This window comes from Leptonychotes weddellii, chromosome 2, assembly GCF_054177405.1.
Source record: "Leptonychotes weddellii isolate Sample4059 chromosome 2, ASM5417740v2, whole genome shotgun sequence".
NCBI lineage: Eukaryota > Metazoa > Chordata > Mammalia > Carnivora > Phocidae > Leptonychotes > Leptonychotes weddellii.
The window spans coordinates 88,476,825-88,492,636 of NC_138370.1; the positions used below are offsets into that span (position 1 = coordinate 88,476,825).

Sequence of the window (15,812 nt, forward strand, 5' to 3'; positions counted from 1 at the left end):
TATTAAAAGGAAGTGGGAATATAAGATTATGAGAGCCCACACTTTTAACCTTCAATTTTATGAAGATTAAACCCTTACACCTTACAAAATATCTGGCATTAGTAATAAGAGTGCCAGCACATCACTAGGTCAATTAGAACAAGCTTGTTTATTTTGTTCTCCACTTGTCTGGGAAACTAGCAATTACTTTGAGATGTGTGTACACATATTTCACTATGGTTATGTATTTACCAAATTTGTTATTATGTATTTTGAGGCTATTTTATTAGGTACATTATAAGTTTAGGATTGTTGCGGTTTCTGAAGAATATTATAATATTGCTATCTTTTTTATCCTCAGTAGTGCATTTTGCCTTAAAGCTTACCTAGCCTGATGCTAACATATACGTGTTTCTCTTTCCTTGTACTTTCTTTTTTTAAAAAAATTTTTCCTTGTACTTTCAACTTGTCCTTACGTTTTAGACATTTTTCTTATAAGTGGCACATACCTGTGCTTTTTTTTAGTCCAGTCATATAATCTCAGTCTCAAAGTGTGATTTTCAAATTGTGGTCTGTGCCTCTGAGGATCCCCAAGAGCCTTTGGTGGTAGAGGATGTCTTGGTCTGTTTGGGCTGCTATAACGAAAATATAATTGACTGGGTAGCTTAAACAACAAACACTTATTTCTCACAGTTCTGGAGCTGGGAAGTCCCAGATCAAGGCACCAACTGATTTATTATCTGGTGAGAGCCCACCTCCTGATTCATAGACAAATGTCTTCTTGCTGTGTCCCCAGATGGGCAGGGAGGTCTCTGGAGTCTCTTTATACAGGCACTATTCCCATTCATGTGGGTGCCATCCTCATGATCTAATCACTTCCCGAAGGTTCAACTTCCTGGATTTCAACACATAAATTTTAGGGGAACACAAACATTCAGTCCAAAACTTGGGGTATGTGAAATCAAAATGCTTTTTAATTAGTATTTTTCCCAGCAATAAAATATTGAGATATAATTGACGTATAGCATTGTATAAGCTTAAGGTTGACGATGTGATAATTTGATACATGTATATATTGCAAAATGTTTATCACAATAAAGTTAGTTAACACATCCTTCATCTCACATAATTATCATTTTGTTGTTGTTATTGTTTTTGTTATGGTGAGAATATTTAAGAACTGGTATCTTAGCAACTTTCAAGTATACAATACAATATCATCAGCTATGATTATAGCTGGTGTACATTAGATCCCCAAAACATATTCATCTTACAACTGGAAGTTTGTATGCTTTCAACAATATCTCTTCATTTCCCCCAATTCCTGGCCATTGGCAACCACTGTTATATTCTCTGCTCCTATGAGTTCACTTTTTTTGGATTCCCCATATAAGCAATATACCATATTTGTCTTTCTCTGACTTATTTCACTTAGCCTAATGCCCTCAATTTCATCCATGTTGTCACAAAGGGCAGGATTTCCTTGGGTTTTTCTCATAGCTGAATAATAATCTGTTACATATATGGAATGTAGAGTGTATATATTGTGCGTGTGTGTGTGTATATATACACAATATACATGCACTACATTTTCTTTATTCGTTTATCCATTGATAGACATTTAGGATGTTTCTATGTCTTGGCTACTGTAAATAATGCTGTAATAAACATGAGAGTGCAGATATCTCTACAATATACTGCTTTCATTTTCTTCAGATAAATGTCCAGAAGTGGAATTCTTGGATGATATGGTAGTTTTATTTCTAATTTTTCAAGTAACATCGACAGTGGAGATTTTCCATAGTGGCTGTCCCAATTTACATTTCCACCAACAGCAACACAAGCATGTTTTCTCCACATCCCTGCCAGCGTTTGTTATCTCTTGTCTTTTTGGTAATAGCCATTGTAACAGGTGTGAGGTGATATCTCATTGTGGTGTTGATTTGCATCTATCTGAAGATTAGTGATGTTGAGCATTTTTTCATGTGCTTGCTGGCTATTTGTTATGTCTTCTTTGGAAAAATATCTATTCAGATCCTTTGTCCATTTTAAATCAGATTGTTTTGTTTGTTTTTGTTTTTGTGTTGCTATTGAGTTGTGTGAGTTCCCCATATATTATGGGTGTTAACCCCTTATCAGATATATGCTTTCCAAATGTTTTTTATGGAATTTTTATTGAGAGGATATTTCAGTTTACCAAATCCATCAATTGTCAAATTATCCTCAAAAAAATTATGTTCAACCTTCTGGCTTTATTTTTGGAAACCATTCATACTATGTAATTGGCAGATAAGAAATAGAGATATAATTCTACTTGTTCACCTTTTAAAGGTATGTTCAACTGTTTGATTAAAATATTTACAGATCCTTATAGGAGTACATTGGAAATTATGTCATGACAAAAGTTTGGATTACTGACATAGTGGAGTATTTCTCAAAATGAGTTTGGTAGAACAACTTCCAAAATAAGATAATATCTTAATTATGAAAATAACTGTTTTAAGATCAAGTTAGTAAAGTAGCTAATTTGTTACTAAACTAGATTAAACAGTTTTCTTAATTGCAAGGCATGTACAAGCTGAATCTCTGAGAAAGTATTTCTCAAACTAATTTTCTTGGAGCATCATGTGGTATTAAACATTTAGAGACATGCACCACTTCTGGAAACCGTGACTTCCATGTTTAAAGTTCAAATTTCCAATTTTTCCATCAAATTATATAAATCAGACCATTATCATATTTTGGATCATGACATATAAATGATTCACCAGTTTATAGAATTAATAATGGGCTCTGATTCTTGGTAGCTACAATATTAAGATACCTTAATGAAAGCTAAACTTAGATTTCTTTTTCATTTTTAATATTACCATAATCTGATACATATTTTTACATACCAATAATCATAATAAAATTAAAAATTAGAATACTTGTATATTTTGGTATGTAAGATTATGAGAGTTAACAAAAGGAATTAGAGATCTCAATACAGAAGGGAAAAAACATTTAAGAAATAAGTTTTCCATGCAACAGAGTCATATTTATCCCATAGTGATTATACCAAAATAGCTTATCTGAAAGCCCTGGACACTTTGAATTAATGGAAAAATTGAAAAGAACATTAAAGTCTCATTACCCTAGAGAGTGATTCATGAATTAGGTTTAATAGCCTAAGTATTCTCCCATCTGCTGAGAAATTTATCTACAGAAGTTTAACATTAATTTCAATAATTCCAGTTTTAAATGCAGTTTTTCACAAACAGAACTTATTAAAAGATTTGTAACACTTCTTTGGAAGAATCCCTAAAGTTTCATATGACTGAAATCTGCTCAGAAATATAAAAATAAAGAAACCATGAAAATAGATGTAAATTTCAAAGGAATGAAAATGACTTCATAAGAAACTACACAGTTCACTGGCTATTAGAGGACTGATTTGCCTGTTTGTAGATCATGGTAATTCCTAGATTTTTCTTCTGATTTTTTCTATTAACTAGTCATATCCCTGTTAATTAACAACTGGATCGAAATGTAGACAAAACTGAAAAATTTTAAAAATCACAAAATGTTTGAGTAAAAAGTGTCCTCAGAGGGATCTATTAAAGCCATTCAATTGACAAATGAAGAAATTGATGACCCGTGAGGTAAAACACTTACTCAAGGTTGCAGTGACTTAGTGATTTCATCCCCTATTTGAGCATTTCAATTCCATTACTCAGAGCAATTGTTTATTAACTTCAGTTATCAAACTGTTGAAGATTTTCAGTGATATGTAAATAGGTGGGCAGATGAATTGATAGATAGGTAGGTAGATAGATAGGTAGGCAGATAGATGATAGATAGATAGATAGACCACTAATCCTTCCCCAAAAATATTTCACTCATGTGTGTGCATGAGAGCTAGCAAAAAGAATTAGAGATCTCTGAGTGTGTATACCACTGACCTCCAAAATTTCAAATCTAAGTAAGACTCTGAGTATCAGGTATTGTACTATAGGACCAACTAGTTACTCTCCCTAAAAAAAAAAAAAAAATTAAGTTTTCTCTCTTTTTTCTCCATCTTCATCCATCCCTATTCTTTCAGTCTCTTAGTTTCTCAGTTGTTTAAATTTTAATAAATTCCATTCTCATAAATGAATAAAACTTAAAATAAAATGACCTTGTGAGAAATCTCATTTCATGGTAATTCCAACCAGACAATAGTAAAGAATCACTACATTGCTTTAAAAGAATTCTGTATTTGCAAAATATATGACTGCCATTGGTCACATTTCTCTACAAAGGAAGACAGCACTTACACTAAGAGTATCACAGTTGTGCTTCAGGTTTTTGTTTAGTTTTTCTTCTAAATCTTAAAATCTTGCCTTTCTCTTAGGGCTATCATAAAAACTAAATGAGATAATGGAACCAGAGTGTTTAGCTAAGAGCCTGGGGCAGAGTAGGTAGTCAAAATAAATATTGCTTTACTTCATTCTCTGCTTTGTAATTGCATAATTATTTTAATTCCATAAAAGTAGGAAAAAAATGTTTGGTTGAAATGTAATAAAAAGCATAAAAATAGATGGAAAAGTATATAACCCACGTCAAAGTACTTTCTCCAAGCTACTCAGGAATTCAAAATGAATTGAAACACAAACATAAAAGAAAAAGAAACAAAGAAATGTCCCACCTTACTTGTGCTTACTTGGAAGAAATAAGACAGGTTATGCTAAGGCTCCAGGTTTGTCACTGAAAGCTCGGGTTACTTGTCTATCTTTATTAGTACCAGATAGTAATCTGAGGGAGATTTAGAAATTCCGAGACCACCCAGATTTGGTCAGTTTTCAGTAGCTCTCTTTTAAATCAGGCACTCAATATATGTACATTATTGAGCACCTGCCGTGTACCACCCCTGGGATAATTGTTATTGGATATAAAAACTAATAAGAAATCATCTTTGTCCTCAGAAAACTGACAGAGCTATTGCTGCTATTTAACTCAGTGTAGTAAATAAAGTATGAAGGAAGTGAATGGGATTGAAGCATAACACATAGAGACCTCAGGCTGCTTGGAGGTAGGAGAAATTAGATCTGAGCCTAGTCTTACTCTACTCTAAGTAGGAATTAGCCAATTCAAGGGTTGAGTGAAAGAAGAACATTCCATCCATGGACAGGCAGAGACAAGAAATCAGGTGGTATAAAATGGATCAGAAAACCGTGACTAGTGTAAACCTGTGGGACATATGGGAACTTCAGGCTATTATTGTGGAGACTTGTTGATTTCCCTTAACTTTGGATGACACTTCTTTGTGATGGAAGTGAGAGGTGTTCAAAGAAGAGGCTTGCCAAGTGCAAATTATAACAAAAAGGCAATTGACTAACTGCAAATTTAAATACAGATCATCAAATAAACAAAGACAGTGAAGTGACAGAAAAGGTGGCCAAACAGGCTTCATAAGGACAAGAAGGATAAAAGAATAGACTGCATGAAGCCACTGAAATAAGAAGGATGCAGAGGTACTGGAACAAATGGGAAGAGGTTTTTGGGTAAATAAAACAAAGTCAGTGGACTGACACTACCTAAGTTCAAGGCTTTATAAAGCTACAGTTATCAAGACAGTATAATATTGGGGGGGGAAGACAAATGAATAGAACAGAATAGAGAGCTCTGTAAAAGACAATTTCAAGAGAATAATACAAGCCACAGATGGGAGAAAATATTTGCAAAAGACACATCTGATAAAGTACTGTTATTAAAAATTTACAAAAAATTCTTAAAACTTAGCAGTAAGAAAATGAATAAACTGATTTTATTATTTACTTATTATTTATTTATTTATAGAAAAAGTGAGAGAGCACACATGCACACTTGTAAGGGGGAGGGGCAAGGGGTGAGAGAGAGAGAGAGAATACCAAGCAGACTCCATGCTGAGCACAGAACCCTACATGGGGCTCCATCTAATGACCCTGAGATCATGACCTGAGCCAAAAATCAAGAGTCAGACGCTTAACCAACTGAGCCACCCAGGTGCCCCAAACAATCTGATTTTTAAATGGGCAAAAAGTCTTAACTGACACCTCACCAAAAAAGACATAAAGATGGCAAGTAGGCACATGAAAAGATGATCAACATCATATGTCACTAGGGAACTGCAAATTAAAACAAGATACCACTACACAACTATTAGAATGGCCAAAATCTGGAACACTGACAAAGCATTTGCTGGAGAGGATGTAGAGTAACAGGAACTCTGATTTGCTGCTGATGGGAATGCAAAATGGTTACAGTCACTTTGGAAGACAGTCTGGCAGTTTCTTACAAGACTAAACATACTATTACCATATAATCTAGGAATCACACTCCTTGGTATTTACCCAAGTTAGTTGAAATCTTTGTCTACACAAAAACCTAAACATGGAAGTTCATAGCAGTGTCATTCACAACTGCCAAGACTTGGAAGCAACCAAGACATCCTTCAGTAGATGAATGAATAAGTAACTGTGAAACATCCAGATAATAGAATATTAGTACCAAAAGGAAATGAGCTATCAATCCACAAAAAGACATGGAGGAATCTTAAATACATATTACTAAGTGAAAGAAACCAGTCTGAAAAGGCTTTATACTGTTTGATTCCAACTATTTGACCTTCCAGAAAAAGCAACACTGTGGAGGCAATAAAAAGATCCATGGTTGAGAGGGACTAGGAAAGAGAGTGGGATAATAGACACAGCACAGAGGATTTTTAAGGCAGTAAAAATACTCTGTGTGATACTATAATGGTGGATACATGTCATTATACATTTGTCCAAACCCATAGAATGTACAACACCAGGAGCGAACCCCAATGCAAATTATGGTCTCTGGGTGATAATGATGTATGAGTGTAGGTTTATCAATTATAAAAAACACACATTGGTGGAGGATGTTGATAATGGGGGGAAGCTATGCATGTGTAGGGGCAGGGGATATATGGGAGATTTCTGTATCTTTCTCTTAATTTTGCAGTGAACCTAAAACTGCTCTAAAAGATAAAGTTTATCAATTTAAATACATAAATAAATACACACCACATCAACAGTCCTATTTCCAGATGTTGAGACATTGGTTAATCAGCCTTTTCAAATTCCCCAGATCATGTAATTCTTTTTTTGTTTTCAAAGAATGGTTATTTTGGATCACCGACCACTTTAAAATCTGAGATATTTTATCACTCTTAATTTAACCCCCAAGTGATAAGTTTCTCAAATTACTTGAGTATAGATAAAAGACTAGTCAGAAATGAGTATTTTTACATTTCTATTTTAAGAAGCCTGCTTATTCTTGGAATAAAGTCAATCTCTTTAAATGAAAAAACTTAGGTTGCCATTGATATAGGTGGTAAAATCTCATTCAGAACTGTGTGATCCTGAGAGGAATTTAACCTGTTTTAGTGTTCCTCTGTGTATTCCAGGTTCTCTTCCCATATGTGTCAGTTCAATTTCCAGGATAGTGAGGGACATAATAACTGAAATTATTGTCCAATTATAAAATGAATTATGTTTTTCCTAAATTTATAGTCCTGAAAATGCATATGTTGAATACATTCTTCCCAAATTGAATATTTTAAATATTCTGTGAAGAAACTAATACTTAAATAACTCTATGATAAATTAATTTGTTAGAAAAGGATAATATATAATATTGAGCTAACTGAATGTGTGATTAGATTATAATTTTTTTCTCGGACTACCTAGAATAAATATTAAAGAAGACTGTCTTAAAATTAAACTTCAAATCTACAATTAAATACATTATCTTCTATGTTGTCCTCTTGGCCTGAAGAAAAGTTAGTTCTATACAAAATACACCTCAAAAGCATTACTATCACATTCAAACCTATTCTCCTTCATCTACTTCATGTGCACCTGAGTATATACATCCTGCATATAAGACAATATTTATGTATTTAGCTCTAAGGATCAAAACTGAAGAACAAATATTGGTAAACAGGAATAAAGATAATTTGAAAACACATAAATTAACATGTCTTTGTAGTTCTGTTGCAGGAAGCATCCATCACTTTCAATAAGACCTCTATGTCTTGATTTAAAGTATTATTATGAATTTCCAGCTATGGCAGGCAAATAATAAGGACCAAGATTCAGGAGAAGAAAGAAACACAGGGAGGGGAGTTCAGCCCTTCCCACTGTAGTATCTGCTGATTCCGTTAAAGGTGATGAGAAGCTGAGCAGTGCTTTTGGCAGCCTCTTGGAGCCATAGTGGATAGTGTTAAGATTTCAGAATAGTGACTTTTTTGGAAGGAAGGAGAGAGTAAGGATTGAGAAAGGGCAATAGTCTTTTCATTGACCTTAGTGGTGGTTATACAGATGTTCACTTTGCCCTAACTCACTGAGCTGCACATTAGTATTTTGTGCACGTCTCTCTATGTGCGTTGTACTTCAAAGTAGATAAGTAAAAACATTACCACGCTAAGGAATGGCAACTCATGCTTACTCCCTTAAATTCACTTTAATAAACACATTGAGCATCTTCGCATGCCAGCCACGGTGTTGAGTGCTAGCATTACAACTTTAAATAAAAGACAAATCCCATATGATTTCACTCATATGTGGAATTTAAGGAACAAAACAAACAAACAAGGGAGGGGAAAAAAAGAGAGGAAAACCAAGAAACAGACTCAGCTATAGAGAACAAAATGATGGCTACCAGAGGGGAGATGCCTGGCAGGATGGGTTAAATAGGTGGTGGGGATTAAGAAATGCACTTGTGATGAGCACTGGGTATTGTATGGAAGTGTTGAATCACTAAATTCTACACCTGAAACTAATATTATACTGTGTGTTAACTAACTGGAATTTAAATAAAAACTTTTAAAAAGGCCATAAAAATTTTAAAAATAAACTTATGTGTAGAAACAAAAACAAAAAAAGAGAGAGACACGTCCCTATTTTCATCAAGCTTAAAATCTAGGAAAAATATGGCATTATGAAATGCCATAGTATGAAAATTCAAGACTTTAGCACCTACATTGAAAGCCACTAACTTAATAAAGGAAATGATGTCAGTTCTGAATGGTAAGTTCTGAAGCCCAAGTTATAAATTTATAAATTGAATATTTAGTTTTATATGATGTTTTTGCTGTGTTTTTTTTAAAGATTTTATTTATTTATTTAAGAGAAAATGAGCGGGGGGAGGAGCAGAGGGAGAGAGAGAGGGGGAGAAGCAGATTCCCTGCTAGGTGGGGAACCTGATGCAGGGCTTGATCCCAGAACCCTGAGATCAGACCTGAGCCAAAATAAGACCCTTAACCAACTGAGCCACCCAGGCACCCCTTTGCTATGATTTTTAAACACATTAACTAGATTGTAAACTCCTTGAGGTGAGAGGACATGTCTTATTCATCTGTCAATCCTCTGTTCACTGTACAAGGTCTAGCTAAGAGACATAAATAAATAGATTGGTTGAAGAAAAATTCAAGATATATAGAACATCTCCTTTAATGTAACTCATTGTCTGTGTGATTTTTCCTTTTTAAATATAAGCCAATTCAAGGCAAGAGACTTTATTCTTTAAATTTTCTGGAAGAAATTAAATACCATGAATAAATTTAGTACTTAATAATTCTTTCATGGTTATTAAATATCCATTGTTCAACTTTCAATTTTTAATCTTAGATTGACTCATGGCAATCAAACAATAACTAATTTTGAGCCCTTTAAGGATTTATAATTTAGCCTAAGTTTTTAATTTCATAGATGAGGTAAATGAAGCCCCAAGAACTCATAAAGTAATGCATAATATTTAGACAGCTCTGATCTGCAAATTCTCTTTTATACTCAAAGATAAAAATTAGTCTGAGAGCACTTTATATGTTTCCAAATCTCTACTGTACTGTACTGGTAGTTATTTAATTCATAAAAGAAAAACACTTCATTTTCAGTGTAAGAAAAGCAGTGTGATTTACTTCAAACAGGAAGCAAAAAGAAGGTGAGATATACACAATCTCTATGTGAAAAAAATCTACAAGTGTGCATCTTTAATACAAAAAAATTGGTTTTGATAGGGTCAATGATATTTTCTGGGGATATGCAATTGCAAGTTTTTTTTTTTAAAATTGTCTATTGTAAAACTTGGAAAATAATCTACATTCACAATCTTTCTATCAGCAATCAAGGAACTTATAGTCTACCTAACCACAGATTTCATATTTGTTATTATTTTAATAATTGCACCACTAGTTTGAAAAGATTCAGCCAAAGAATTGAGTATCTACCTTGAACTATCTTACATTCAGAAGGAAAAGTCAAATAGACAACCAAATTCATTAAATTAGACTCTTGGGATATGTGACCACTTTCAAAAAGAAAAACCGCATTACATTCACAAAGCAGAGACAGGCTTTCACTTAGAAGGCTTTTTCACAAGACAGGGCTGAGAACTGACAGTGAGGGCCTCCAGAGACCATCTCACTAATTAATCTCTCTGGTATCCAAGGGTTTATTATCCCATTGGGGCCTATTCATAGGTGGAAAATAATCCTGAAGGTAGATTCATTTCTAAGTTGTTATGCTAAACAATAAAACTAGTCATGACCCAATATATAATTTCTCCTTACTAAGAAACTACTTAAGAGATTTGAGATGATGAGTGAATGACATATAAGATTTAAAAAATTAATGTCATTTAATGAACCATGGGTTTAATGATGAGTATATGAAAGAAAAGTATTTGATTATTAAAAGATTATCTAAAATTACAGATTATACAACTTCTTGGGCACTTGATCTTTTTAATCAAATTCAGTTAATAAAAACTGAATAATGAGTCATTTAATAGGAAAATTCTCACACCAAAGAGATAATCTTCCTAGGTTCAAATGTTTCTTAGGGTTAAAGGTTGATTTAGAAAGAGATGAATGTTACATGAAAACAAATTGGATAATAGACTCAGAGAAAAATCTTGTTTTGCCCAAACATTTTGTAATCTAGAAATTAGAATGAAAATTAGCATATAGAATATTTTCATAATCAAAAAGTTATAACAGAGTTTCTATCTACTTTCTTGTGTTACTGTATTAGTGTCCATTTTTTTCTCAAGTCACACTATTTCACAATATTCTTCCATACATGACTATTTTTGGTATTTTATACTTAGAAAAATATATTAGCTTCTTATTTTTCAGAGATAATATCCAGAGAGAGTTAAAGAAGCTGAAAACATCATAATCAAAATCCTTAGTCTCTGATATAAGTGAAACAGTATTTCTTTGAGTTATATTCTGGCACCAAATAGTAATTCTGGAGAAAAAATAAATACTAGTAAGAGCTCTGGACGTCATCAGCAACAGAAAAGACCAATATGTAAGACTCTCTCAGAGCTTTGCTACTTTAAAGATAACCAACACCCCATCCAACCTCTTGGGAAAACTCTCAAAAGAGCAGGGGTATTGCATGGAAATGTGGCAATAGTGAGCAAAGACAATGCTCCCACTCCTGGCCACTATGGCATGTGAGGGAGGACAAATGATGTCTCAGTCAAGGCAAAAATAAAATAAGGAAGTAGAGATAACATTTGAAAATATGGTTGAGGCTCTTAGGAGAGTCTTTTAACCTTAGAAAATGAATTCCCTGAGATACAGTGAAGAAATTTTGAAAGGGAAGATGAAATAGAGGGATAAATAAGAGGTAAACAAATATAGAGAAAAGATGACAGCATCATGTGGACAATGGTTCCAAAGAATTAAGGAGGGCAGTAATTAAAGTTGGATTTTGTCTGATGAGAATAATTACAGGAAGTTCAGTGAAATTAGCCTATGAAGGCTTTCTCTACTCATGCTCACTCCCCCTTAATTTTTCCATCCACATCAATCTAGATTCCTTTTCCACATTCCACTGAAATTGCTTTTGCTAAGTTCACCAATGGCTTTCACATTGCCAAAGCCAGTGACACTTTTCTTCCAAATGATCTAACCTTAAGCATGTTTGACCACTCTGACCTTCCTTTCCCTGCTTTCCCAGCACCACACACTAATTAATTTCCTCTTATCCACTGGCTGCTTTTTCTATCTTCTCCTGTCTCTTCTCCTCTTACCCTAATATAATATTTCCTTCTCTTTCTCCACTGTCTTCCGAGCTAATATTAGGCAATTTCATGACTTAATACCATTATCTCATGATGATCTCCAAATTTACATCTTCAGTCTAGGCTTTTCCTCTGAGATTGAGTTACATTTATCCAACAGTTTACTTGACATCTCTATATGGTTGTCTAATAAGCATTTCAAAATTAATGTCGCTCTCAAATTCCTTTCTCTTCTATCCTCCCTCTACCACCACAGTAATGTTGGTAGAATAAATAAATGAAGGAAAAACTACTAAGCTTAAATGGTACACTGTTTCTTCTTCCACTTTTAAATTCCTATTTCCAGCAGTCCCTTTCCAGTTCCACATGGTCTGCTACCAAAAATGTAATTATTGCTGTTCCTTCACATCTTTTTAGTCATTATCTTCCTCTTTCCCTTTCCCTCTTCTGTTTCACAGTGAAGATCTGTGAAATCAGTGACTTTGTTATTTTTGCCATATGGTGCCATGAGAAAATAAATTATCAATAGGTTTTTGTTTCAATACTTTTACTATTTATCAGAGGTGGGAAGCCGCTGGCAATTTTTATGAAGCTATATTAAGTAAGTACCTGCCTAGAATTTGGCATTGCTATGACTTGGCCTTTATCAGTCATTCTCCCTACCCTTCTGATTGAAGGAAGTTCCTTTTCTGTGTGGGAGAACAGGTAGGTCCTTTGATGTACTGGTGGAGAATCTTCCTCAAGATTCGGAGGAAGCCTAGAAAAGGAGGTAAGTGGTCCTATATAAATAAGGACATAGGGTGTCTCTTCTAAAATAGGCAGAAGATGGGGCGCCTGTCGTTAAGCGTCTGCTATCGGCTCAGGTCATGATCCCAGGGTCCTGGGATCGAGCCCCCCATCGGGCTCCCTGCTCTGAGGGAAGCCTGCTTCTACTTCTCCCCCTCCCTCTGCTTGTGTTCCCTCTCTCGCTGTGTCTCTCTCTGTCAAATAAATAAATAAAATCTTTAAAAAAATAAAATAAAATAGGCAAAAGAGACAGAAAGAAAATTATAGAAACAGCAACTGCCACGTGAAATGGGACTGAGGGAACACTGTGTGTGTTATGTGGGGTAAACTCTCTTAACTGCTTCTTGAGAATACCTGTGAACGTCTACATCTTTCTTCAAAGCTCTTGGAGTTGAATTTGTAAATATTTTGGATGTGTTACTGTGGGTCCTAAGGCCAAAGCAATGTTATATTTGGATTATACAATCTTGCACACAAAATTTACTTAATTAAGCTATATTTAATTAAATACACATTAGTATATGGCCCTGTTCTAGATGCTTATAAAAGAAAAAAAAAATTGTATTTCAATGATAATACCAAAAAGTTAAGAACCTGCACACTAAGTACTGTGTTTCTTCTTGATTTTAATATGATAAATTTACATTAATTATCTTTATTTTAGTTATTATGTTCTCTATATAATCAAAATAAAGTTAAAATCTCACAATAATACTGATTAGTGACTTATTTTGTAAACTAGAGCCACAGTGATCTTGAGTCATTTGGTTTGACTATGTCCTTCCCCCCCGCTTCTTTTTCTTACTTTGGGAACAATCTCATATGTTTTTCTGGAGAATTTTTCTTTTAGTAGCAGTAATTTAGAATGGTAGTTAAGCTTGTAGACTTCCATTTTAATAAATGACTTGCCTTTGTGTTTTCATCTATGATACGGGGATACTAATAATTTTATATACCTTACAGGGGTGTTACAAAGATGAGTTAATGCACACAAAGCTCATAAAGTAGTGTCTGACACAGTGTTTATACCATTCCTTACTGCTCTAACTCTCCCATACCTCTGGTTCTTGTATGCCAATGAAAGCAGAAGCCTCGCCTAGGCTATCACTCATATTAGCTGTTTTCAAATAAACATTATTTTCACTATTAACATTAATTTCACCTCACTCATAGCTACAATTCTTGAGGAAAAAAATCAACAACTTGGTATTTTAGAAGAGACAGATTATTTTGAGGAAAAACAAACTTACTAAATGAAATCCTTTAACCCACCATTTATAAATCAAACTAATCTTGTTTCAAAATAGTGAGAAAAGCGGGTAATTTATTATACATTTTCAAACCTCACTTTAAGTAGGAGAAGTCTTTTGGAGTTATCTATTCAAACAAAAATTGGGTCTGATGAAGAAAAATCAGAACGTTACAAAACTGAATGGCATCATACTTGCAGTTACAATATCCATCTATTCTAATTTGAAAAAAAGTATTGTCCCTACAAAATAAATAGCTCAAAAGGTTCTCAAACATGGACTGACTGACCTATAGCCTAATTTCTAAAAAATTCTTAAAAATGTAAAATCAGTCCCCTCATTTTACTTTTTTGGTTTCATTTTTACAAATGAAAAAGCCCTCAGGTTTTAACATTGTTTTCTTGTCAGAATCATGCAAATTTAAAACATTCATATTAAACTGAACTAAAAACAGAAATCAGGATAGCCTTGAAAACATAAACTTATCTTTTACCAAGTAAGGTTCAAGGAACATATTAAGCAACACTAGGCTCAGGTACCATTTTAAAATAGTTTTGGCACAACCACTGGAAAAATTGAGAGCTTAGAACTGGCTGTGTCACACACAGTGCCAGTAAGCTTTTATTCTGCCTAAGTGCACAGATGATAATCAGATGGATTATTTTAATAATCCCATAAAAGAAAAACAAAATTATTTCTTTTAAGGTTTTATGAACTTTTACTAGCTTAAAAAATGTTATGTAAGTGTATTCTCTAGATTACCCATCTGTCAATTATTAAACTATAAAATACAAGTAATTAGAGTATGATGTCCTTCAGTCCTGTTGGCTTTCCCTCTTTTAAATGCAATAAAATAAAATTAGTGCTCTTATCAGACATATGGGGAATGCCCGCAGCAATGACAGTCTTATTGTGGGTTCTTTTGAGCTTATAGTAGTGATAAAGAAGATTTTTTAAATGAAGGTAATAATCAATTAGGAGACAAGTTTGGAAAATGCTTAAAAGGTTATATGCAAGTGTAGATACCACCACTATTGTGACTAAATTCTAAGTAATTGCTAGTTAGCCAAACACACTAGAATAATTAGTAGTCATCAATAAATTTAATCATTTTATTGCCAAATGTAATTTACTTGTCATGAAAATATTCTGCATTCATCAAAATAATGCTTAAAATAAATTAAGAGATACATGAAGTTCATTATATATTTTCTAATTTTACACATTTAATTGTCATAGTAAGTATTCTCATAAATGGTGGTACAAGTTTTCATCTATCAAACTCTGAAGTCGAGAAAAAAAACCTTCTGAGTTGAAAGAGTAGATTTAACAAACACATCCAATTTCACTGTCTCAAAAATTGTCACTATAACTGCATATTTCAAGGACAAAAATTCATAAAACAAGAGAGATGACAACAGTTACAAACATCTGAAACCTGGAAAATAGAGAGAGAGAACCAGAATGCCTAGTCCAAAATCAACAGTAGTGAAATCTAAGAACTTGGGTTTACACAGAAGGATCTCAAAAGGTTCAGAAATTGTAACAACAGCTTTTTTTTGGAATTTGTAGTGGACAGGGGAAATTAAAATAAGGAGGATTGGGTAAAAGATGTGTGATAACTTAGGGTCTTAGGGTTTCCTAGATGTACTTTCTTCTTCATACTCTGATGATGCCCCTCCTCAATCCTGATTGAAGACTGGAGAATTATTTTCTGCAAAAATGAAGGACTGA

General features: G+C 33.7%; 1 long non-coding RNA gene across 1 annotated transcript in view; it reads right to left on the reverse strand.

The window, feature by feature from the left end:
- Positions 1–373: 373 nt before the first annotated feature.
- LOC115943397 (uncharacterized) overlaps positions 374–15,812 on the reverse strand; it is a 202,040-nt gene continuing 186,601 nt past the window's right edge. The window contains exon 4 of the long non-coding RNA XR_014143171.1: positions 374–614. This is a non-coding gene — a long non-coding RNA (uncharacterized LOC115943397). The remainder of the gene's footprint in view (positions 615–15,812) is intronic.